Source organism: Hippopotamus amphibius, chromosome 6 (assembly GCF_030028045.1).
Source record: "Hippopotamus amphibius kiboko isolate mHipAmp2 chromosome 6, mHipAmp2.hap2, whole genome shotgun sequence".
NCBI classification, from domain to species: Eukaryota; Metazoa; Chordata; class Mammalia; order Artiodactyla; family Hippopotamidae; genus Hippopotamus; species Hippopotamus amphibius.
This window is the reverse complement of record NC_080191.1, coordinates 35549009-35573962: the sequence shown is the minus strand read 5'-3', so window position 1 is coordinate 35573962 and position 24954 is coordinate 35549009. Positions and strand designations below refer to the sequence as shown.

The window sequence follows — 24954 nt, the reverse complement described above, 5'->3', positions numbered from 1 at the left end:
TAAAACCCTGTTAAGAATTTCAGAGGAAAGGAGGCCAAAGCCTTTATGTAATTGATTGAGTATACTGAGGGAGTGGTATGGATTGGTAACATAATAGAGTGCTTTACAGAGCTAGAGGGAATCATTGGAGTGTAGTATTAATGAGCAGAGGGAGGCATCAAAAATAGGGATAGGAACGCATGCTCTTGGATTGGAAGAATTAATATTGTTAAAATGGCCATACTACCCAAAGCAATCTACAGCTTAATGTGATCTCTATCAAATTATCCATGACATTTTTCACAGAACTAGAACAAATAATCCTAAAATTTATGTGGAATCACAGAAGACCCAGAATTGCCAAAGCAATCCTGAGGAAAAAGAACAAAGTTGGAAGCATAACTCTCTTAGACTTCAGACAATACTACAAAGCTACAGTAATCAAAACAGCATGGTATTGGCACAAAAATAGACATATGGATCAATGGACTAGAATACAGAGCCCAGAAATAAACCCACACAGCTACGGTCAATTAATCTTCAACAAATGAGGCAAGAATGGAGAAAAGATGGTCTCTTTAGCAAATGGTTTTGGGAAATCTGGACCACTGCATGTAAATCAATGAGGTTAGAATACTCCCTCACACCGTACACAAAAATAAACTCAAAATGGCTTAAAGACTTAAATATAAGACAGGATACCCAAAAAACTCCTAGAAGAGAATATAGGCAAAACATTCTCTGATGTAAATTGTGCCAATGTTTTCTTAGGTCAGTCTCGCTACGTAATAGAAATAAAAGCAAAAATAAATAAATGGGACCTAATCAAACTTACAAGCTTTTGTATAGCAGAGGAAGCCATAAACAAAACGAAAAGACAACCTACGGACTGGGAGAAAATATTTATAAACAATGCAACTGACAAGGGCTTAATTTCCAAAATATACAAACAGCTCATACAACTCAATAGCAAAAAAACAAACAACCCAATCCAAAAGAAATGGGCAGAAGGCCTAAATAAACATTTATCCAAAAAAGACATACTGATGGCTAGTAGGCACATGAAAAGATGCTCAACACTGCTAATTATCAGAAAAATATAAATCAAAACTACAATGAGGTATCACTTCACACTGGTCCGAATGGCCATCATTAAAAAGTCCACAAACAATAAATGCTGGTGATGGTGTGGAGAAAAAGAAACCCTCTCACACTGTTGGTGGGAATGTAAATTGGTGCAGCCACTATGGAGAACAGCATGGAAGTTCCTTACAAAACTAAAAATAGAGTTACCATATGATCCAGCAACCCCACTCCTGGGCATATTTCCGGAGAAAACTCTAATCCAAAAAGATATGTGCACCCCAGTGTTCATAGCAGCGTTATTTACAATAGCCAAGACATGAAAGCAACCTAAATGTCCATCAAGAAATGAATGGATAAAGATGTGAGAGAGAGAGAGAGATATCTATATATCTATATATAGATATATATATCAGGACTTTCCTGATGGCGCAGTGGTTAAGAATCCGCCTGCCAATGCAGGGGACATGGGTTCAGTCTCTGGTCTGGGAAGATCCCACATGTCATGGAGCTACTAAACCTGTGCACCGTAACTACTGAGCCTGTGCTCTAGAGCCCTTGAGCCACAACTGCTGAGCCCGTGTGTTGCAACTACTGAAGCCCAAGTGCCTAGAACCCGTGTTCCACAGCAAGAGAAGCCATCACAATGAGAAGCCCGGGCACAGAGTAGTAGCCCCTGTTGTCTGCAACTAGAGAAAGCCTGCGTGCAGCAACAAAGAACCAACGTAACCAAATAAATAATCTTTAAAAAAAAAAAATCAGACACTCTGTGCAACATTTAAAGTTTTGCAAGAGCTGTGATGTGTCAAGTTAGTTACCTGCTGCTGCTGTCTAGTAGTGTTCTGGTACTGAGGAGGAGACAGGCTGGTTCCCAAGGGATACGTTTGCAAGACATGGGTGCCACAGACATATGCTTGTGCATGCTTTAAGACATGCAGAAAAATGTTTAATAAGGACTATGGTCTCTGGTTCAAACCACATTTTTTTCCTAAAGGAAAAAACTTCACTTGGAGTATTTGAAATTTTGAGGAGGGAGAGTTTGAAGGAACTATAACTATGTTAAGAAAATGGCACCTAATGTATTTTAAATGGTCATTATAATAAATAGAATTCACTAAATGTAGTGTTGGTAAAAATGCATTTTAATTATTTTTTGTGACAAGATACAGTGTCTTCTGGAATGTTAGGTCTATTTTGTATGTTTTTATAAAAACCTTAATTAACAAACACTCAGTTGCATCTGATCTCTTTTTACTTTTTTTTTTTCATCTCGTGGATATGGTTAGGAACTAATGCAGTACATTACCCCAGACTGTGAAGAGTGGGAGAGGAGTTGCTGAGAATATCTCTGGGAATTAGAGATGAAAAGGGCCATATTCCTTTTGCTTTTTCACACCTCAGGTAAATGAGATTTACTGTGGAATGCCGTTTGTACCGCAGGGAGGAAAGGTGAACTCTGAATTCATGGTAGTGTTATTAGGAATGAGAAAATTAAGGAAGAGGGACTGAGTGAGAAACATACTGCTATGATCAAAGAAATGTTCTTGTTATTAAGCAAATCAAGATGGAATTTTCAGTGTTATTGCCTAATTATTAAATATTTGTTTGTTAGTGAAGTTGGAGTGATTTATAATAGCGATAGATCCAGAAAGAACATCTAATGGTATGTGAACAAATTAGTTTTCTTGTTTTAAAGTGATCTGTGCCTGTTAGCATCATTAAATGATTCCCATGCTTTCCATTATGTTATTGTTTTTGAATTTGCATTATTAAGCATTATGTTTTCTATGTATAAACAGTATATAAACTTCTCTTTGGAGGTAGTGATATTTAATGGGTTAGCTTTGTGTAAGGTTGCAGGGAGAATTGTGTTATCTATAGAGCAGTTTTGAAGTTAGAGTTAACCCTCTATTGTCTTCCTATGTACGACCTTCGAAATGGCTCATCTTATCTTAGTATTTTAACTCCTAGGCTCTCTTACACCTCACACACACCACATCTTTAATCCTGGACCACTGTTAAACCTGATTAGTTTATTTTCTGAAAATATAAACATTAACCCAAGGGAAAGAAAATGGAGATTTTTTTTCATTACATATCAGAGGACATACAAAAAAAAAAAAGGAAAATATGAATTTTAAATAAAGTTTTCTGCTTCACAGGATTTATATGCACATGTGACATATATAAACATATGATTTGTCCTTACTTAGTAAATATCTACTGAATGATGCAAACATTCTCATTTTTTTAAATGTTTTTTTAATTAGTTTAGATAGTGAGAAGAATAAATATATAAAATCTTTATTTTAAGATAAAGGAATTCATGCTAAGGAATTTGGAAAATAGAATTAGTTGTAATCCAACTAATCTGAAAGAAATGTGGCAATTTTTTGGACCTATCCTTTCCATTGTTTTTTGCAGGCATGTGTTTATGCATGCATAGGTATGTTTTTGTGTATCCATGCATCCTCCTCTCATTTTAATTCTGAAGGAAACCTAAAATATATTGAGCATGCAAACTTTTTAATTAGAAAATAATGCCTATCAATTTATAGTTTTATATTATTTTCCCCAATCGCTTGCAAAAATGAAAACATCTGTTTACTACTGTAGTAATGTAACTGAAAGTGGGATCCGGCTGCTTGCCGCTCAAAAGCCAATAAAGAGGCAGGGCTGGTGGAAAGGAAAGTCGGCTTTATTTTGGATTCTGGCAGTGGCGGGTGGGGGGCGGGAGTTCCTGTCTGAAGGCCCACTTACTTCCCACCAACTGACAGCCAGTGGGCAAGGGTTTTTATAGGCGGAGGGAAGGGGGCTACATGCAGAAACAGCACAGTCAGCTCTGACAGTCATCTTGAAATTGGTCATGTGGTGTTCTGACCAGCGTCATCCTGATTAAGTACAATTAATCTTCAGTTCCAGGGTAGGTTTGTTTCCGTTTCCTTGAGGCCAGTTCTCGGAATTGTGGCAGCTTATGCTATGGCTGCACTCTGGTCATCGTGTAGTTAACTTTTTCCACCTGGTGGGGGTTTCAGTCTCTATAAGACAGCTCACAGGATATGGCTCAGAATAATATCCATAGCCCATGAGGAGGAGCTAAAGGTCCTTGACTTTGCTTAATGACTAGACAGTTATTATTTAGTCTTGTTGAACTGTTTTCCTTTGCTTCTGTATTCTCACTTCTCTGATTAAACTTATTCTTTGGCTTAAGTTTTTCCGCAGAGGAAAGGCAGACTGAGGACATGGAGGGAAGGACCACAGGGCCCTGCTCCGGTAATAGTAGATCTGGTTTTAAACCTTGGTTAGTTCAGACCTCACCCAGACTATTGCAGTCACTTCTTCACATGTTGTCTTTCTTTCCTTGTGTGTGGCCTTCTATAATTTGTCCTTTGCACTACTGCTAGCCTGGTCTTTTGAAAATAAAAGTTTTGCTGGTGTCCCTCAATAATAAGGTAAATCTGGTATACTTGGCATGACATCAATGCCAGTTGTTACTGAGCATTGTTTACCTCTCCAGCTCTCCTCTTATGATCCCTCTTTAAACCTGATACTCCCTGAAAACAAAGTTAATCTGGTTTTAGTCATCCTTGTTTTTGTCCCTGCTGTTTTCTTTGTCTGGCGGACTTCATTCTTCCTTCAAAACTTAGTTCATGCCAGATTTTCTGTGCAAACCACCTACCCAAGTATAGTGTTTATTAATCACGTCTCCTGTTGCTATATGTATGCTGTATATCTCTCATATTGTAATCGCTTACTTGTATTTCTCCAGCTCCCTTAATGGCAGCCACTTTTTCGCCTCTGTATGTCCATTATCTAGTGAAGTACTGGTACTACTTGTATTTCAATGTTTATTAATTTGAATTCTTTACTGCTAACTAGATTCATTGACCTCTGATATTACCTAAGAAGATGTTAGCCCCCAAATTTTAATCCCAGCCATCACAAACTTAACTAACCTTTTAAAAAATCATACATATAATAATAAAGTTTTTTATTTTATATTTTCAATTATTTGCAACAGTTTTTATTAAAGCCTTTCTATGTTTCATGTACCTAGATATATCCACATATACCTAGCCTACTGTGATTGAAGTATACCTAGCCTACTGGGATTGAAGGAACAAAACTGAGTCTCTTATAGATGGGGATTTAATGTTGCTGTAATTGTAACAATTGTTGGGTTGTGGTTTGCTTTTTAATGACATTATCTTCTATAAGGCTCTTCTGCTGCCTCTTGGCTTCAGGTGCAACTCCTTAGCTCAAGTCTCTTCTCTCAGAAGAGAAGGGGACTTGACAACTGGAAATTATTCTCGAGTCATCTCTGCCAAAGCGGTTTGTGAAAATAATGTTTTTTTTTCCCTCTCACTACTATGTATCTCAAATGGAGCTTTTTTCACTACTGAAATATGAATATCTTTTAGTGTGTGTATTGAAATAATAAACTTATTTATTAAAAGGGAAAGCTGTCTTTAATTGTAGCAATGGTTCTGTGGCCTTGGGCATTAAGCGCAAATTAAATTTTTAGATGATGCCTCATCCAGATTTTTCTCACAAATAAAAAGCAAAATTCTTAGAGAGAAATCTCTTTTTTCTTTTCTTTTTCACATAGAAGACTTGGCATTGGAGAATGCTAAGGTAGTTGAGGAGATTTGGAAAGTAACATGCAGAGAATAGCTCTTCCAGATTGTGCTGACCCTTGAATCGTGAGCAAGTGAGCAGAAATTAAAGAAATTTTATCAAAGAAAAACCAAGATTACTTGCTTTACTAACACCTAATCTAAACTTATGAACAGTTCCCGCAGTTTCCTCATTCTGCTATATGTCATCAAGGCCCCAGTTGCTTTTGTTTTTCACATGGATTCAAAAATATACAAGCTTTTGAATGAAAAAGATAAAGGTTTCAATTTACCAATTAAAAGTTAATACATAACCTTGGCCAAATTGATGAACTGTTCTGTATCTGAGTTTTCAGAACTGGAAAAAAAAAAAAAAGGCTAATAAAAGTTAATAGGTCCCTAAAGGAAGCAGAAACTACAGTACTGAGATTCTGATGACCCATGGATCACAACTTGGGGAACAAAACAAACTGGATCCATTCAGTTTCATTTTATGAAAATGAGAACATTTTCAATGACTCTGTTTGTAAATATTAAATGAAATTAAATATTCATATGAAATGAAAAAATATGGAAGTTAACATTTATAAATATTAAATTAATAATATAAAATTTAAAAAGTTTGTGAATTTTAAATGATAGTACTACCTACAGTATCTAACACATAATATGTGATTTACAAAAAATACTTAGGTTTTTTTCTTTTTCTCAAAATTTAATCTTTTTCTGAACTGTTTGGTTTCTCATATTCTAAACCACATTTAGAAGAGTTTACAGAAGGCTTTATTACATTAGATCAACTGGACAGAGCAATGAAAGAACTCATCTCCAAAAGATGAAGTTTTGAAAGTAAGTAGTGGCATAGCAGTCCAACTTCTCTTTTGCTTGATTAATTTTTTTAAAAAATTAGGTGAATTATATATAATATCTGCTATCCAAAAAATCTTTCACTCTGAGGAAATTTCATTTGTGCAAACTAGCAAGAAAAAAATTTTTAAATTAAATTGACTGATGAAGGCAAGTTGAACAATAAACATTGCAGGATCGTGTGTAATGGAGGAAGAATTGCTGAACAAGGAGAAAGGGACCCTGGGATAGAGTGTCTCATCATTTAGTGAGTCTGGGAAAGTCAGTTAACCTTAGGGAGTCCCCAGTGTAAAAGGAGGCTGGGATATGTTTTCTATCTGGAGGTAGGGAGCTGATTCAGTTAAAATCTTGATGTCTCTTTTCATTCTGATACTTACATACTAGGAGTTGGAGAAAATGTAGTGTTTTGCTATAAGCAATCATTTTACACAATATTACAGATATATTTAGTACAAATAGGCTTATGCCTTAGAGTTTGGGAAGTATCACATAGAATTTTTTTCTCCACATGCAGTTTCTCTTAAAGGCTGAATGGATTCAGTTTCTTTTTTTCCCTCAAGTTGTGACCCATGGGTCATCAGAATCTCAGTACTGTAGTTTCTACTTCCTTTAGGGACCTATTAACTTTCATTAGTCTTTTTTTTTTTTAATCGGAGTTTTAAGGTCAATTCAATAGGATGGAAACAGAAAAATTATGAAATAGACCAGTTTGAATATGAAAAAGTCAACAGAAATGAAGCTTTGTTTTGAAAAGTTGGCTCAGTAGGAAAGGGCAGTCCTCATACAGTGATCTTTACAGGCTGAGCTTCATATATATATACACCTGTAGACCTCGTACTTAACCTAAATTGTTGTCTAGGTTAAACAAAAAGTGACCTATGCTGAAATGATCCTTAAAGTCTTTTCCAATTCTGAAGTCTAATGGTTCTATAACACACAATAGGCTGTAATCTTTGGGAAGATAAAATTTCTCAGAAGTGTCATACCATTCCATCCGAATTGTTAAGTGAGTTCAAAGCCATCATGGTGCAATACCATTGATATCACAGAGGTCCTTGCCTTGGATGTGAAAATATCTGAGCAGATGCAGTGAGGCCATCTGTCTTGAGACTCCAGAGGACATTCCTATCCTGGGTGGAGAATTATACTCAATGAGCTTGAGGATCTTTTGCAACTCTTCACGTTCTCAAATTCTTTTATTTAATTAATTAATTTATTTAAATTAATTAATTAATTATTTTTATTTCTTTTTTTGGCTGCACTGCATGGCTTGTGGGATCTTAGTTCCCCAACCAAGTATTGCACCTGGGCCATCAGCAGTGAGAGAGCGTGGGGTCTTAACCACTGGACTGCCAAGGAATTCTCAAATTCTTTCATTTTAAATAAATGAGCATTTAAAATAAGTGGAGCCCTGCATTCTCCTAAAAAATTGGGGTGGACTTCATTGAGGTAAGGGAAAAATTAACGTTCTTTGCATACACTGGTCTGAACAACACTCCATGCAGATAGACGCTTGGTAGATACCCCTAATACTTGGTTTCTCCTTCTTTATGGGATTGTTTGGAGCTCTGTCAGTAGTCAGGTTAGAATGTCACTGCCTTGTCCTGCTTTACTGGTATGTAGGCGGGCTTAAATACAGTTGCTATCCTCAAATAGCTAGTTCTAGTAAATTAAATGCCCTTTACTACTGAAGAAATACATGGGTTGTAGATGCTGAAATAAACTGGGTTAAAAATATTTATTACGCAAAAGAGATGCTAGCTGAAAGAGGCACGTATCTTTGCTCTCCCAACAATGTCTCACTTGTAAATGGCATCTCTGAAGGGATGTCCAAATTCCTGGTGCGGGCATGGAGAGTAGACAGCTGAATCACAGCTGCTAAAATGGGACTATGCCTCCTTTCCCCTCTCCAAGAGAAGAAACGAAGAAAGAGGTGAAAGAGAACTCGTGCCAGTAGCTTACTTAAAATTCACTGGTTTGAGAAGTCTGTGTGATTCTTAGGCGGAGGGGAAGCCATTACTGGACTACAGGGGAGTGTTTGGAGCATGAAATCTGCTTTTCCTAAGGGACCTCTTGTAATTGGTCATAGTTTATTCAAAAATGTATCTTATTTCTCCAGAGCGCTTTCCTGCCTTTGTAGCATTGCCTCTGGTATTTGGCCTATGGGTTGCGGCTGCTTGTTCAGTATGCATTTTGATTTGCTGATACCTAACTTGCTTGTTGGCTTTTCTCCTCAACTTTGATGCTGCTCTTCTCTTTGAAATGCTTATTCCCATCTGTTTGAAGAAAGTTCAGAAATGCCAGTTTTGCTTGGATTTGCTGCCTTACTAGCAATGTGACCTCGAACAAATAACTTAAGCTCAGGTAAACGAAGCTTACCTTAGTTTCTTCATCTATAAAATGGAAGTAATAATACCCACGTTTTTAGGTTATTGTGAGGGTTAAATGAATGGCTTCACAGAAAGTGTTTAGAATAGTACCTCGCCCATAGTAGCTACTTGGCATTGTTAGCTGCAATCACTGCTGTTGCTCCTGGTGCAGTTTTCATCTTTGCTATAGGGACATCTGTTTCTTTTACTACTTCTGACACATTTATACTTCTGTATAAAGAATATCCTATATGTATATAAAGAATATAAAGATATAAAGAGTATCCCCTTTGGGAAGTAGCATTGAAGATGAGTGCAGAGAGATAGTAATCTGCCAAAAAAGTTAACACTCCAGCTAAGAGGAAGAGCACTAAGGAATTAACATCTGTTCAATATCACCATTATAAATATTATTTTAGACATTCCTGTGGATTTAAATAATTATACATACACATACACACAAAGGAGAACAAATGTAGCATTATATAGACATTATGAATTTATTCTTTGAAGTCCTGATAGCATGAATTGTAACATTATTAGATTTATAGCATTAGCAAAATGGCTGGGTACCATAAATTTTAGGAAAGTGGTAGCTTTCCTAAATCTTAGCAATAAGCAGTAAGAAAATATAATGTGGGAAAGCCTAGAAAGAAGTACACACCAAAATGTCTGCACTGAGTATCTCTGGTTGGTGGGAATATATGTGACTTTTTAAAATTAAAAACAAAAACAAAAACTCTGATGCTTATTTGGTGCTTACTGTGTGCTGTGAACTGTGTTAAATATTTTTTTCATGTTAAAAATAACTGTTGGCTTTACACTGTTTGTATTCTTATCAAATATTTTCATTAATCTCCTCTGAGATCCATAAAGTCTTTCTGAGTTTTGTTTGTGAATTCTAATGCATCTAAAGATTGTAATTGCAAAAATGATACCATATGATACATTTTGTAATTTCCTGTTACTTATGTCTGCTTAAAGCTGTCAATATGTAGAGAATAGTTTTGATCATAGAATTGAAATAAAGCTGCTCAATTTTGGAGTGGCAACTTGAAAAATCTGCTCCTTTCTCTGTAAGAAAATACATGTTTATATGTTCTGGTGGATAATGTATACAATCATGTTGACTGGTTTAGGTCTGACTTTTCTCCATGGTAACATAGAGATTTGAAAAAAAAAAAAAAAAGATATGCCTGACACCCTGAGTCCTTAGAGAGATTTACTTTGTGTCTTAAATGTTTAAGAAGAGGAGTGTGTTCATTGATTTTCTTTGGAGGCTGTGGTTGTTATTGTGATTATAAATTTAAGTCTGGGAAGAAAGTTTTACCACTGAAGGCTCAGCCAAGTTAGTGATTGGGCAGGAAGTCAACTCTCCTGCCTTCAATTACTTGCTCCGCAATTCCCTTCCCCTGTGACTTCTCCACCAGTGTTTTATAGTACTATAAAATTTTATTCTTCGACTTACACAATTCTCACGTCACCCTTGGAGGTGTAATTAATGCTATTGAGTCAGATTCAATGGTCTTTCACTCATTGAGCTTTTGTGGTCTTTAAAGAAATCATGGATAACCCAGTTTAAGACTGCATTTTGTAGACATTGCCGCAGCCTGGAGCAAGGCCACATGACAAGTCACAGGCTTTTAATGACTTTTAAATGTTTTGGTAGAAATAATTTTTCTTGAAAACATGACCATGTTATAGCCAATATCTGCACAGCAAAAACAAGTCTTTTGGTCTCTGTTACAAGATGCTTCAAATACGTGAAAAACAAATCCTAATATGAAACATAGCCAATCCCTTTTATGGACTACCAAGGGGAGGGGTGGGGGTGGACTGCAGAATCCTCTAAATGGATTATGCTCATCTTTGAGGGGATATTTGCTTACAGACCTGATCACCGCAAGAAGTTTCCTAGCCTCACACATTTCCCTTCCGATGTGTTAGTCTTTAAGAGGTTTGAGTTCAAAACCTGTTGAACAAAAGAATCTGAATGCCTCTTATTTGTCTTAAGTATATTGTATAATATATATAGGCAGTTCTTAAAGAGATGCAGCTTCATATGATTCACAGTATCATGAGTGGTTGGCCACTTATACCTGAATTATGACTTTGCCAATTAAATTGAGTAGGGTACAAACTCCACTATCACATCCACCTAGGCCTCACCTCAGTGGTCTCTGCACCCTATCCCACATCCCCTTGGACCCTTCAAGTTCTTAGTCTTTAGTACAGCTCCCCCACTCTGGCCCCTCCCAAGTCTCTTCTGTTTCTTCGCCAAGAGATGCTTTCAATGGAAAGCCCAGAGATAAACTACGGTCAACTAATCTATGACAAAGGAGGCAAGGATATACAATGGAGAAAAGGCAGCCTCTTCAATAAGTGGTGCTGGGAAAACTGGACAGCTACATGGAAAAGAATGCAATTAGAACACTTCCTAATACCATACACAAAAATAAACTCCAGATGGATTAAAGACCTAAATGTAAGGCCAGACACTATAAAACTCATAGAGAGAAACATAGAAAGAACACTGACATAAATCACAGCAAGATCTTTTTTGACCCACCTCCTAGAGTAATGGAAATAAAAACAAAAATAAATAATTGGGACCTAATGAAACTTCAAAGCTTCTGCACAGCAAAGGAAACTATAAGCAAGACAAAAAGACAACCCTCAGAATGGGAGAAAATATTTGCAAACGAATCAACAGACAAAGGATTAATCTCCAAAGTATATAAACAGTTTATCCAGCTCAATATCAAAAAAACGAACAACCCAATCAAGTGGGCAGAAGACCTAAATAGGCATTTCTCTGAAGAAGACATACAGATGGCCAAGAGGCACATGAAAAGCTGCTCAACATCACTAATTATTAGAGAAATGCAAATCAAAACGACAGTGAGGTATCACCTCACACCGGTGAGAATGGGCATCATCAGAAAATGGACAAACAGTAAATGCTGGAGAGGGTGTGGAGAAAAGGGAATACTCTTGCACTGTTGGTGGGAATGTAAATTGATATAGCCACTATGGAGAACAATATGGAGGTTCCTTGCAAAACTAAAAATAGAACTACCATATGACCCAGCAATCCCACTACTGGGCATATACCCAGAGAACACCATAATTCAAAAAGACACATGCACTCCAATGTTCATTGCAGTACTATTTACAATAGCCAGGACATGGAAGCAACCTAAATGTCCATCCACAGATGAATGGATAAAGAAGATATGGTACATATATACAATGGAATATTACTCAGCTGTAAAAAGCAGTGAAACTGGGACACTTTTAGAGACATGGATGGACCTAGAGACTGTCATACAGAGTGAAGTGAGTGAGAAAGAGAAAAACAAATACTGTATATTAACACATATATGCGGACTATAGAAAAAAGGGACAAATCAACCGGTTTGCAAGGTAGAAATAGAGACACAGATGTAGAGAAGAAACATATGGACACCAAGTGGGGAAAGTGGGGAGGGTTGGGGGGGAATGAATTGGGAGATTGGGATACCAAATTGTACACTCTAAATATATGCAGTTTATTGTAAAAAAAAAAAAAATTATACTGTGATCATAAAATTATGTGAGGAGAGTGACGTCAGTGAAAATAGCAAAATAAGGAACCCCAAAGTGCATTCCTCCATAAAAGCAATGAAAGAAACTGGCGAAAATGACCAGAATAAAAAAATTTGAAACTCTGGAAACTAACCAAAAGCTTTCAGCAATCAGAGGAACACTTAATGAAGAAAACCTAATAAATCTTGGTAAGAAGAGTGCTTTGTGGTATTTTTAACTTATCTTGGTCCCATCCTTCACTCCCTAGACTAGGAGCAGCATTGAAGATAACAACCCAGTGCAGATATCTGTACCAGAATGAACTTTATTTACAACTAATTGTGGATTTGTGTTTTTCAAGAAATGTATCCATTTGATATAAATTGTCAAGCTTGTTGGCTTAAGTTTAAAAAAAAAAATGCTTTCATTCCTGTGAGTCTCTGTCACCTAGTTTCTGTAACCCAATAGCCCTTCTCCCTGTTACTACCCACTCTATATAGCATTTCCTGAAAGAATCTTAGTCAAATACAACTACTCGGAATATCAGCAAATGGTTTGCTCTGAATCATGATTTTCATGCCTCAGTTCCTCCACCTCTACTTCCTGCATGCATCATCTTGATCTAACTAAAATCTATCTTAACATCTAATTTGTAGACTAAACACAGAATTGAGAGATGAGAGGAGGGGTTAGGAAGGTACTTGAAGTTGGAAGATGTCTTCCTATTTCCTCTAATATGGTTAACATGTAATTTCACTAGTCGATTGAATTATATTCCACTAATTGAAAATGCTATTTCTAGAAATAGATTTTATTTTACTAATATCCAATTAGAAAAATTTTGAATTAACATCATAAGTAGTAACCAGATAGTCATAATCATAATCCAGATATTTTATATGGAAATACATATATGTATGCATTCTCTGACAAAGTTATTAACCCATCCTTTGCAGATGAAGTAGCATCAGAAATGCTTTTGTCATGTTTACCTCTCTATTATGCCATAATCTATTTTGCATTCTGGTTGTACCTTCAAATGAGGCCTGAACGTGCTGAAGTGATAAGTGGAAAGGAACTGTGTTATATTATTAGATGTCAGGAGAAATACTAGGAAGTTATACTCAAAGCCATTCTTTTAGATAATTTTAATTTGAACTGACTTCCAATGCTATTTCTATAATCAATCTTATCTTGAATGGTTTATCATAAAGTGTTCTCACAAGCAGTTTTTCTTTGTTTTCCCAATCTGGCTAACTAGCCAAGCTGAAAGAATTGGTGGCTACAGAGGGGTACTTTTATATCATTGACCTTCTATGATACGTTCTTCTTTCCATTTGTGCACTTGATTCAACATTTTTTACCTCTATCTTTGCATCTTTTTATTGTCTTATCATTTGCCAAATAATTGCTAGATCCTATATTGCCTCTTAAAATATGCTTTGTCTTTATCTTTATGAACTGATAGTGTTGAATGTCTACATTTCTCATGTGAATTAAGTATTAAAATATTTTACTAGTACTCATTAGTACAAAGTTTGTGATTTTATTTGTGTATAATTTTGCTGTAAGTGCCCTTCAAGCTTGAAGGTAGACCTTGTCTTTGGATGTTATTGAGAAGACCCATACATAATTATTTTTGCTTTTTTGTGGAAGTGGGGTGCCCTAGCTTGTATTTATAAGACTCAGGACTTCAGATACGTGAACATTTATGTAGGATAGATTTTGAGAAGTATCACTGCTGGATTGAAAGGCAAGTGATTAAAAACCAAATTGCCTCCCCCACCCCCCAAAATGCCATTGCCCTCCTGTTGTTCCCCCATGTACTATTAACATTAGATATTATTAATCTTTTAAAGTTTTGCAAATGATATGGACAAAAAATGCTCCCTTTTGTTGCAATTTGCCTTTACTCGAATAGTGAGGATGGCAACCTTTTCCTAAGTTTACTAAGACATTAATTAGGGGCAATTTGTTTTTACTTATTATTTGCAAGGGTGGCCTTGTCAACTTCACATTGTAATACTGTCTTTTATTTTATCTGTGTTTAGAGCTTTGACAATTTCAAAATACAAGCTATGGCTTGAGGTGAGAAGTGAGGCAGGAGAGCTGTCCTACTGCACAGCAGATACCAGACTTCAAATGCTATCTCCATACTGTTACTGCTTTTAATCTATTATTCAAATCTGTGTGCCAGCTTCTCGCCCCCTCACATTTGAAAATAAAAAATTTCCAGGTTTTTATGGTTCATTATGAAGAAATGTGTTTGCCTTTTATCTGTAAATGGTACAGTTCAATGATTTAAAGTTGGTCATTATGTTTTAGAGCAAAAACTGAAGGGAAGATAAGGTATGTTAAATAAATGGGATATAATGCTTCAGTCAATCATTATATTTGATAAGACAAGGATATTTCAAGTCTGTAGATATTTTTATACCTACTGTTCTTGGGAACCAAGAGCCCCTGATATGCATGGAGTTTGTAACAAAAGAAGGTTAACTTCTCTGTATGAAATTATTCTGCCAGGCCCAGACCTCTTTTCTGCACTGAAGCATTTTTTTTAATATTTTCAAATTTTGTATGAAATTCTAATACAGGCAGAGTCAACATCTTTAAAATATTTTTCTTATGTAAGAATAGTTGAATTGTGGTAGTTTACATTTTAGGAGTTCTACTAGGGAGTAGAGTCAGTGGTGGCATGAATTTCTGACATGTAACTGAATTTTTTATAATATAGCTGCTTTATCTTTTTACAAAGCCCAAGGAATGATGGGATATTGTTGTAAGCTCATCTTCTCTTTTCTAATCCTTCAAATTTTGGTCATGTTACTTTAAATTGTCATGTAAATATAAAACAGTAATAAGGATCTCACCTAGATGTTTTCCTATCTAAAACCCTAACTTAATGATGCCTTAAATGTGCATAGCAGGTAGCTTTACTAGTCATAGGATATTGTGGAGAGATTTTTAAAATTAATTGGCACAGCATTCCTATGTAGTGGGTGGAAGGAGAGACGAGAAAGTGAAGCTAAAGTTTTGGGATTTTTTGGTATTGAAATGAGAAAATGAGGATACAGACAGATCTGAACCTCACTCGGTGAGGCCAGATATAAAACCTTATTCATCATTCTCCCAATCATGACTTAAATGTCTGTGTAGAGCATTGGTTTTTGCTGGGTAAGAGATCTTTATGTGGTGATTCCACTAAATGGTAACCATATGCACTGGTCTGAGAAAGCAAATATGAGCAGAGAAAATTATTGTAATTCAGGCTTCAACACTGACTTGGTTGATGTTTTTAAAGGCTGGTAAAAGTCTCACCAAAACAGGTTAAAGCCTAGATTGCTTCTTTTATGAGAAGGGGGCAGAGATCTCTGACAACAAGGTCTCTAACATCGCAATATTAATGTAATGATTTTCTTGTGTTTGGGTAAGTGGCTTGTTTGCTGTGGACCTGGTAAAAGGCCAAACTGACTGTTTAAATGATGCTTAGAATGAAAGAACTGGTTAATACATCTGAAATCAGTAGTAAATATACTGATTGAAATAATGATATCCACCTTTTTTTTTTCTAAATAAAGAAAATTGCAGAAAGAACTGTAAGTCTTTAGTCTTAAGTACATGTTTTAAGAACTGTGGAAAACCCAAACATTGACCTGTACACCTTCTATATTATACCAAGTCTAGAAATGTTTCAATAGGAAAGGAGCTTTATATTAATGAAAAAGATAAATTTTTCTTTTTACTCTCAAGATGTGTTTTAATTACCTAAATTAGTTATCATTTTTTTGAGTGTATTTCAGTCTTACAAAGCTGAATTGTTGAACTTCTTAAAATGTAGCTGAGAATATTTAAGATTCCTTTGTCAATCTGATATAAAACTTTAAAATCAAAGCCTCAAGGCAGATCTTTGCCCTTCCTTTAGGAGGTTGGGCTATGGAATTCTGTTTTACATGGCTTCAGCATTTTGCAGCAGTCCCCTTATACATGAAGAATGATCCATCACACATCATGCTTGAGCTGAGTCAGGAGCAATTGCTGAAATAAGCCAGAATGTGTGTGATATGGGTGAAGTGGAGCCCACCAGGAATCCCTCCATGAGAAACAAAACAAAACAAAGAAATGTTTAAATGTAAGCTTGGATGGTTTCCAATTTTACCAGAATGTAAATATGGCTTCGGTTGTGAATTTTATTTTTCAGTACATTTATTCTCTATTACTTTGTTCAGTGGGTTTGTCTAGATTGTGTATCTAACACTAAACAAAAAAGATGAGATTTTACTGGAATAGAAAAAATGATAAAAAATAGGAAAAGAAACTTGAGTAAATTACATTAATAATCTTTGCAAAAACACCTGGTTTCTTATCCTAGGATTTATGTAAGGGCTACTATAAGAATTGCCAAGACAAAATTGCTTTTGATTTATTTTAATGTTTTTAAAGATAGAAAAGCCACTTGTTTATATGTGTTTTGCGGGAGATAAGGTGAAAGTGAAGGTTGTCAAGTAAGAGTGATAGGACACTGCTATGGTCATAGATTCAATACATTCTCAGCCTTAAGTCACCGTATTGAAATAAAATTCTTTGCTGAAGTTACTAGCTAATCAGCTAGGCTTCTGTAGCTCTGTCCAATAAAGAAGCTTTTCTATTGCCAGCATCAAGCCTAAGAGACTTTGACATATAATGTGGTTCAAAGTTCACTACATTTTATCCACAAAAGATGCAGCACCGCCAGACCATCACCTGGGTGGGATGGGTAGTGCTCTCTTTGTTGAGTAATAGCTTGAGGTTATGCTGATTGAAGGGAGTTGTACTGGATGATTCTGAAAATATCTAATCAGCTTCATTTGAGAAGCCATTTAATATCATGGTAAAGAGTAAAGAACCTATAGTACCTGTGTTCAGATCCTGACTCTGATACTTTCTTGCTCTATAAGCCTGGATAATTTTAATTTTTTCTACTATGAGGTACTTTTCATTAATATGTTCCTTTTACATTTTAATAAAGCTGCTTGCATCTGTGAAATCATTTCTATGGCTGTTTGGCATGTAATCATCCATTAGCTCCTTAATGAGGTTGGATGAAGTCACATATGTACTGTCAGGGCTGCCCAGGTCTCAAAGGCTTATTTTTGGACTTAAGCTTGTACCTGACACCTGAAAATTAGGCATAGAGACTTGGATTGCTCAAGTCTGTCTTCTGGGTACCCTCCCACAAATGGACATGTGCTTGTGTATTTGAGACAGCGGATTGCCGTCCTGTTTTCTTTTCTTATACCTAGTTCCCTGATTCATACAATTACTCTTAATTTTATTTCACTTATAGAAGGAGCACCAGACTAGTGACCCATAGTTGGAGATAATAAATGATTGAGTGAATAAATGTATTTGTGTTCACACACACTATGTATTTGAATATTTGCATGCATGTATGCATGTATATGTTGGTCACAATGTAAAATGTATTTACCTTTATCATCTTAAAAGCTTGAAACCCAGACTAGAGGACCTTGAAAGTGTCTTCAGCTCTCTCATATTCTCACTTTCTGGTTTAGATCTCTGTCCAGCCAGACAAGCTAATTTGATTTTAGATGCAGAACTGTCATTCAGACCCCACTTCAAGTTTCAGTTTCCTGGCTGTGGCCTACTGCCACTCATCTTGATATATGGGAAAGAAAATGAAGTCATATGGAGGTGATGCAGAAATCAAAGACCCTTGGTTGTAAGCTTTTAACCAGACTCTGTCCTACCTATAATTTCAAGAATATTTAAGATCGAAGTGATCTAACCCAGGTGTTCATGAACTATGGCCTGCAGGCCAAATCCAATTTGCCACCTGTTTTTGTAATAAATGTTTTATTTGAATACAGCCATGCCCATTTGTTAGGTATTCTCTGTGGCTGCTTTCTTGCTACAATGACAACAGTTATGTAGTTGTGACAGAAATGGTATGGCCTAGAGAATCCAAAATATTTATTAATCGACTTTTTACAGGTGAAGTTTGCTGACCCTTGATCTAAAGGAAGGTATTTCCTTATTGAAAGTATATCTGATGAGTGTTCAGGGAAAATTGGAAATGATAATATGATAATGTCTTTATGGGAACTCTTTAGTCTTTCTGGATAAATTATATGGAAACCATAAATTTCTTTCTTAGACTTCTGCTGTTTAATATGTGCATAGGATTGCATCTGTATAGCATATGTACAGAATACACTGTTAAGAACGGGACATGAAAAAATAAGGGTGCTGTTAAAGAAACTTGTTGAGTGTCAGGGGCTTTCCATGCATTATCACTAATCCTCATACAACTGTATTGTAGGTATTATTATCTTGATTTTATTGGGAAGAGAACTGAAGCTTAAAGAAATAAAATAGGAAAGCTGTGTACGTGCTTAGCCATGCTTCATCTAGAAACGCTCTCCATCTCTTCATGCTTCATCTAGAAATGCTGATTCTTTCTTCTACCACCTAAGTGGTGGTATGTGCCAGTTCCTTAAAATTCCTTAAGTCTTATTAATTGAAGTTGAGATTTTAATATTACTTCTCTGCAAAGATGGAGGGGGTAAACCTGGACTGATTTTTCTGTTCTGGTTAATTTAGTCTTATTAAAGGAAGATTATTCAGTCAGTTGGAGTATATACAGCATTTGCTTCAAATCATAGACAATTTGAATAGAAGTCTTATTAGCTAAATAATCTTGGATTATATATATTAAACATATATTCTTGGCTAGAAATGGAACCCTAGAGAGGAACAATTAGATAATTTATGGGTGTGTTTGAAATGAGCTCTTCTCTCATCATTAAGAGTCATTTATATCTATAAATAAATGTTGGGTTTGGATTTCCATAAATGTGTTTCAAGTTCCTTTTCCTTTATGGAGAAGCTAGGCTCAAATAATTTTTTCTTATACAAATTAACTACTAGCAGGGCAAAAGAGTTTTTGTTTTTCTGGATCTGAAGTTGTTATATTTTCATGAAATCTTATTCATAGATTTTCTTATTTTTCTTCATTAGATCCTCTTTGGTATTGAACCAGATGTATTAAGGCCAGTGACTCATACTTATGACTTTAAAGACATTAGTCCTTTGCATCTACTTGGATTTTTTTTCCTATTTGAATTTCAGTACTTAAATTGAGAACAAGCATTGCTTATCCTTAGACTGGAGGTAAACTTCCTAAGCATTGATTATGATATGTCAATTCTTATTTTGTACCTTCAATATTCCCAAAAATTGAAAGAAAAAAAATCTACTAAGATATTCTAGTAGATATCAGAGGATATATGAACAGTATTTAAAAACATCAATTTTTACACTTTTCCAGTAATCTGTTTTTCTGGGAATAGACAATATTGACTCATTATGAATGAAATTACATTTAAGATATTCAGTAACAAGTTACTTTTCTGTTCTTTTGAATTTTTTTGTGTGAAATGTATTAGCTTCTTTGTAATGAGTTTTGGGGCTTATAACAGTAAATTTGTATTATGGTTCTGATTAGCATAGATAAAGATGGTCTCTTCGAAGTTAGTTTAATTCAGTATTGCATGTGTCCTAATGTGACATATGTTAATCTTTCTTTATGTTCTTAATGGAAGAAAGATCATTTCAGAGTTGATGATCACTTACATGAGCAAATTTATGTATCACAGCTTAATTCACAACTGGAAAATATTAGTTTGTCCATTTTTGAAGGTCATAAACAAAGTGTTAAGGATATTGCATTTGCAAATATATTTTGTCCGGGACTTTACTCTTACTTTTCAAAACCCTGTATATTCCAATCAATTTAAGAAAATAAAAACTAAAATGGTCTGTATCAAGTTAAATGAAGCTTGTTCTTTACAAATAGTAAAGAATCATGAAAGATAATTCTGTATGTTTCTTGCTATTAGACTCAGTCCGAAAATTAAGACTGCATAGATGCCTTGGAGTGGAGATGTTTCTTGCTATTAGACTCAGTCCGAAAATTAAGACTGCATAGATGCCTTGGAGTGGAGAATGTGGAAGGTCCTAGTACAATAGCTTTTAAAAGAATGTCCTCTATAAAGTGTTCAGAGTTGTCTAGGGTCCTGCTAACTTTTTTTCTCCAATTCAACTTTGTTTTAAATTAACCTGACCCTGGGTTTTATTGAAAAGTTTGATATCAGAAAGGATTTGAGTTTAGTATTCATTCTTTTATGATTCCACAGAAAGGATTTTTATTTCCATACTGTCTCATAAAACTATCTGTTTAAATAAACACTCAAGAATCTCTCTAAATGCTAGGTGTTTGGCAATTTTGGGGACAGGAATACTTCTATTTTTTGTTCCTAATGTTTCTTAGTACCAATCCTTTCAGTGAGCTGCATAGGAATAGAAAGAAATTCAGACAAGTCCAAATAAGCTTGACTTTTATTTTCAGGTGAATAGCTTGCAAAGCCCTATAAATGGGTTGTCATAGTGGAAACAGACCATTGCAGTGATAGATATGTCCCTTAGCTGACTGATTGGCATAGAGGAATTAGCAATCTGTGAAATGGCTCTTCAGAAGTAATTTTCCTCCAAGGGTCAAGGAACTTGCAGTTGCCATTTCACTGGAATGATTTTGCTTCTACTCTTCGTAGTCCTATCACCAGTAGCAAATACAAAATTGAAAATGTAAGGTGTTTGCTTGTTCATTTTTCATTCTCTTTGCCTAAGGAAATATCTTGAACATCATTTCAGTATTGCCTGCTTTTGTCTAGCTCAGTAAAACTTTAAATTCATGAGCTATGTTTTTGTTTCTGAATTAGAACCTTGCGAAGATATTTCTCTTTTAAATAGATCATAATACTACGAGGGTGAGTCAGAAATTATCCGCAATCCAGTTATATTAAAAATTCTGTTGGCCACACTGTTTTATCAGCACTTGCCGTTCAACGATATTGTCTCCCTAGTCACTGCTGTGCAGGTGTGAATGTGTTACAGCAGTTCATTTGTAACTGTGGTACGAGCAAAAATGAATGCCCCACTTGTGATTTGCACGAAAGAAGAACAGCATGCAGTGATTCGTTTTTTGTGGTCTGAGGGTATACCTGGTGCCTTTATTTATCAAAAATGTTGTGGGCAGTATGGAGAAAGTGTTTTGTTGTGAAGAAGTGTGTATGAATGGATAGAGAAATTCAAGGAAGGTCGTACGGGTGTTAGCCATCAGGAAGGAGCTGGATGCCCATCCAAGGCCACGGCTGATGACAACATTGAGCACGTGAAATGATTCTGTTTTCTGGGATTCTCAAGGGCCAGTATTGGAACATTATTAGGAAAAAGGTTCAACAATCAACAGTGCTCATTAGAGTGAGATGCTTTTTGAAGAGCTGAAGCCTAAACTTCGGATTAAACGCAGAGAACTGATATCCAAGGGCCTTGTGATCTTGCATGGCAATGCATATCTGCATACACCTGCCCACACTGTTGACACTCTGCAGAAACTTCATTTTGAGGTATTAAAGCATCCTCCCTATAGTCCTGATCTTGCTCCATCAGACTTTCACCTGTTTGGTCCCCTGAAAGCAGCCCTACGAGGACAAAGATTCACTTCTAATGAAGAAGTGAAGACAGAGGTGCGTTCGTGGCTCGCAGCTCAGCCCAAAACATTTTTTCATGAGGGAATATGAAAGCTTGTTGACAGATGAACAAAGTGTATTGAAAAGCAAGGAGATTATGTGGAAGAATGATGTATTTGTCTTTTCTAAAAGTTAATTAAAGTAAGTTCTACAGCCAGAATGCGGGTAATTTTCAACTCACTCAAAAATTCCTTGAACAGAGTAACGTATGTAGAAGACTGTGTGTTAAAGAAGACTTTGTTTTTAGGGCTTTCTAGTGAGCCTAATGGTAAACTGGGATTATGCAAAATGGAATTAACTCAAATTATATTATGTGCTATCTGTTGTAAGTTTGAACCAAATAATCTACCTGCATTTCCCCCTCGTTACTCTTTAAACTCTACCTGGCTGTTGTTAGTATTATTGTTGTTGTTATTATTATTAATGTGGCTTGAACTGTGTCAAGCCTGGATAAAATTCTTTAATGGCTTCATACAATTATAGAATAAAATCTAATTATTTATGGTATCTAAAATCTTTCATATTTAGTTTTGTTTCTGTTTTGTCCTCTACATAATTTTCATGCTCGTTTCACAGAATTATTTGAGATTCTGCAACATCTCATGTTTCTTTAGATTTGTTACACCCTTGCTTTTGCTTTTTCTCTAATTTCAAACTGATCTCCCATTCTGGCCCAGCACATCCTTACTCATCTTTATAGGCCTAACTCTATGAAGCCTTCCAAAACCAACTCAGGTATAGGTAGCCAATTCATTTGTCATTTGTGTTCTTTGTGACTTTGGTCATACTGTTATGATCCCTTGTAACACACTGTATTTTATATATACACTCTCCCACTCATGTCTGTCTATCCCATTCATCAGGCCAAGAATAGTACTTTTTGTATTTCTTATGTCTAGTCTGATACACCTCATTATTCTTTATTCTTGAAATACAAAATTCTTTACAAAAAGATTCATAAACATCTTTTACCAGAGGTTTATTCCTATACTTCATACATGGTGGATAGATATATTGTACCTCTTAGATTAAAACTTACTGTAAATCATAAAAAATAAAAAAAATCATCTTTTAAAAATTCTTTTTTTTTAAATTTTATTTATTTATTTATTATTTTTTGGGGGGTACACCAAGTTCAATCATCTGTTTTTATACACATATCCCCGTATTCCCTCCCTTCCTTAAAAATTCTTTAATCACTCAAGTCAGGTAGACCAGGAGCTTTCCCCAGTACCCTTCACTGATATGGCAGTGATGTGCAACAAATATCAGGGGTTGACCCACTTATTTTGCATAGCTGCTCATAGTTGTTATTGCTAATAAGAATCCTGGAGACTAAAATTAACAGTGGCTATGAAGGACAGTAATTAAGGCTATTTGTCTTCCAAATGAGCCAGTGTAGATTCCAATGGTAGTTTAAATTTATATAAGAGGTCACTCACACTATTATAAGGGCAGTGTAGGCCCTGAAGGTATGTGTTGCAAAGCAATAAGTCATTTTAGGGTTGCGATAGCCAATTATATTTTGAGAAAAACTTTTCCCTTGCTATGAGAAGATTCATTTCCTAGCAACCTCTTTTCATTGATTAATTTTAAATTAAAAAGTACATCATTTTTCATGAGAGCATTTATATAAAGGCTATTTTAGGCATATTTAAAAGACTATATTAAGCTTTCAAGCTGCTGAAGTTTGGTTATTTGAAAGGATTGATGTGGTCATAAGAGTGATTCAAGGATACCAACATATATTCCACTTTTGAAAAAGGTTGTGCGGGCCACAGTGTCATCTGGACATTTCTGATTTTGCCTCCTTTGCCTGTAATGTTGGCTTGTCTCTGTTATTGGTGAGGAGTATAACTTTTATTCGTATTCAAATTGATAAATTTTTGATGAGGAAAATGAATTCTTTGTTTACAGAGAAGAATTTATAGGCCTGAAGTTTACCACCCCCTAGCCTGCTGTTTGGTCAGAGAATTCGCTGAGTTTCTTCACAAAGATCCCCATGGAAACTAAACAAATAAGCTACTTGAAAGGAGACAGGTTATTGGTTTTTCTCATTAAACCCACTGCTGGATTTTCATTAGCTCTAATCCATTTTCTTTCAAGATTAGACATATAGGCCAGTTCTGATTTTCATGAATTGAATAAACTAAATATGTTGAGTTGTATATGCCTGTATATGTAAGCTGAGAAGCAAAAGTAATTATTCTACTTCTGCCTTAAAATTACCCCAGAAAATAAAGCCAGGAAATATGACTGATGGAGAGGGGAAAGGCTACCTCCATTTTTTAAAAAGAGGTTATTAAATAAAGTGGAAGTGGTGAGAGTGATTGTAGGCTAATCTGATCGGTTTTATACTTCATTCAATTTTTTCCCGCTTTTAAGTCATAATTGTGTATGAAAGTAATCTAAGTAAAGTATGGAAACGTGTTTCACTGACCTTAAACACTTTAGACCTTATAAAGCTTTAAGTATTTCATTAGCTATTATGAGTAGATTTCAAAGTGTTCTTCTAAAGCAAGAAATTTGGTGAAATTTAATTATTAACTTCACCTTTTTGAACCTGCCTTATAAAGACAGACAATTTTCACTGTTTTCTTTCCTACCCCTCTCCCCTCTAAAGTTATTAAAAACTATTTTGATTGCAGGTGGTTTGAATATTTCTGGGAAGCCTCACTATTACATATATCTTCTAATATTTTTCGTATTTAAAATTCTATGCCTCAGCTTTGAGGCTCAAACCAGATACTGATAGAAATTTCATTTTATGTGAACATTTAAGGAAAATAGTGATAAATAGGAGTACCATTTATTATTACATTTATGAGTACTACATTGCACATTTCAATATAATGTTTTCTTCTCCAACACATTCTACTGTTT

The 24954-nt window shown here is 35.4% G+C and overlaps 1 protein-coding gene across 2 annotated transcripts in view; it reads left to right on the top strand.

The window, feature by feature from the left end:
- The window catches only part of PTPRK (protein tyrosine phosphatase receptor type K), a 535150-nt gene that overhangs the window by 96020 nt on the left and 414176 nt on the right, over positions 1 to 24954 (top strand). The window lies entirely within an intron of this gene.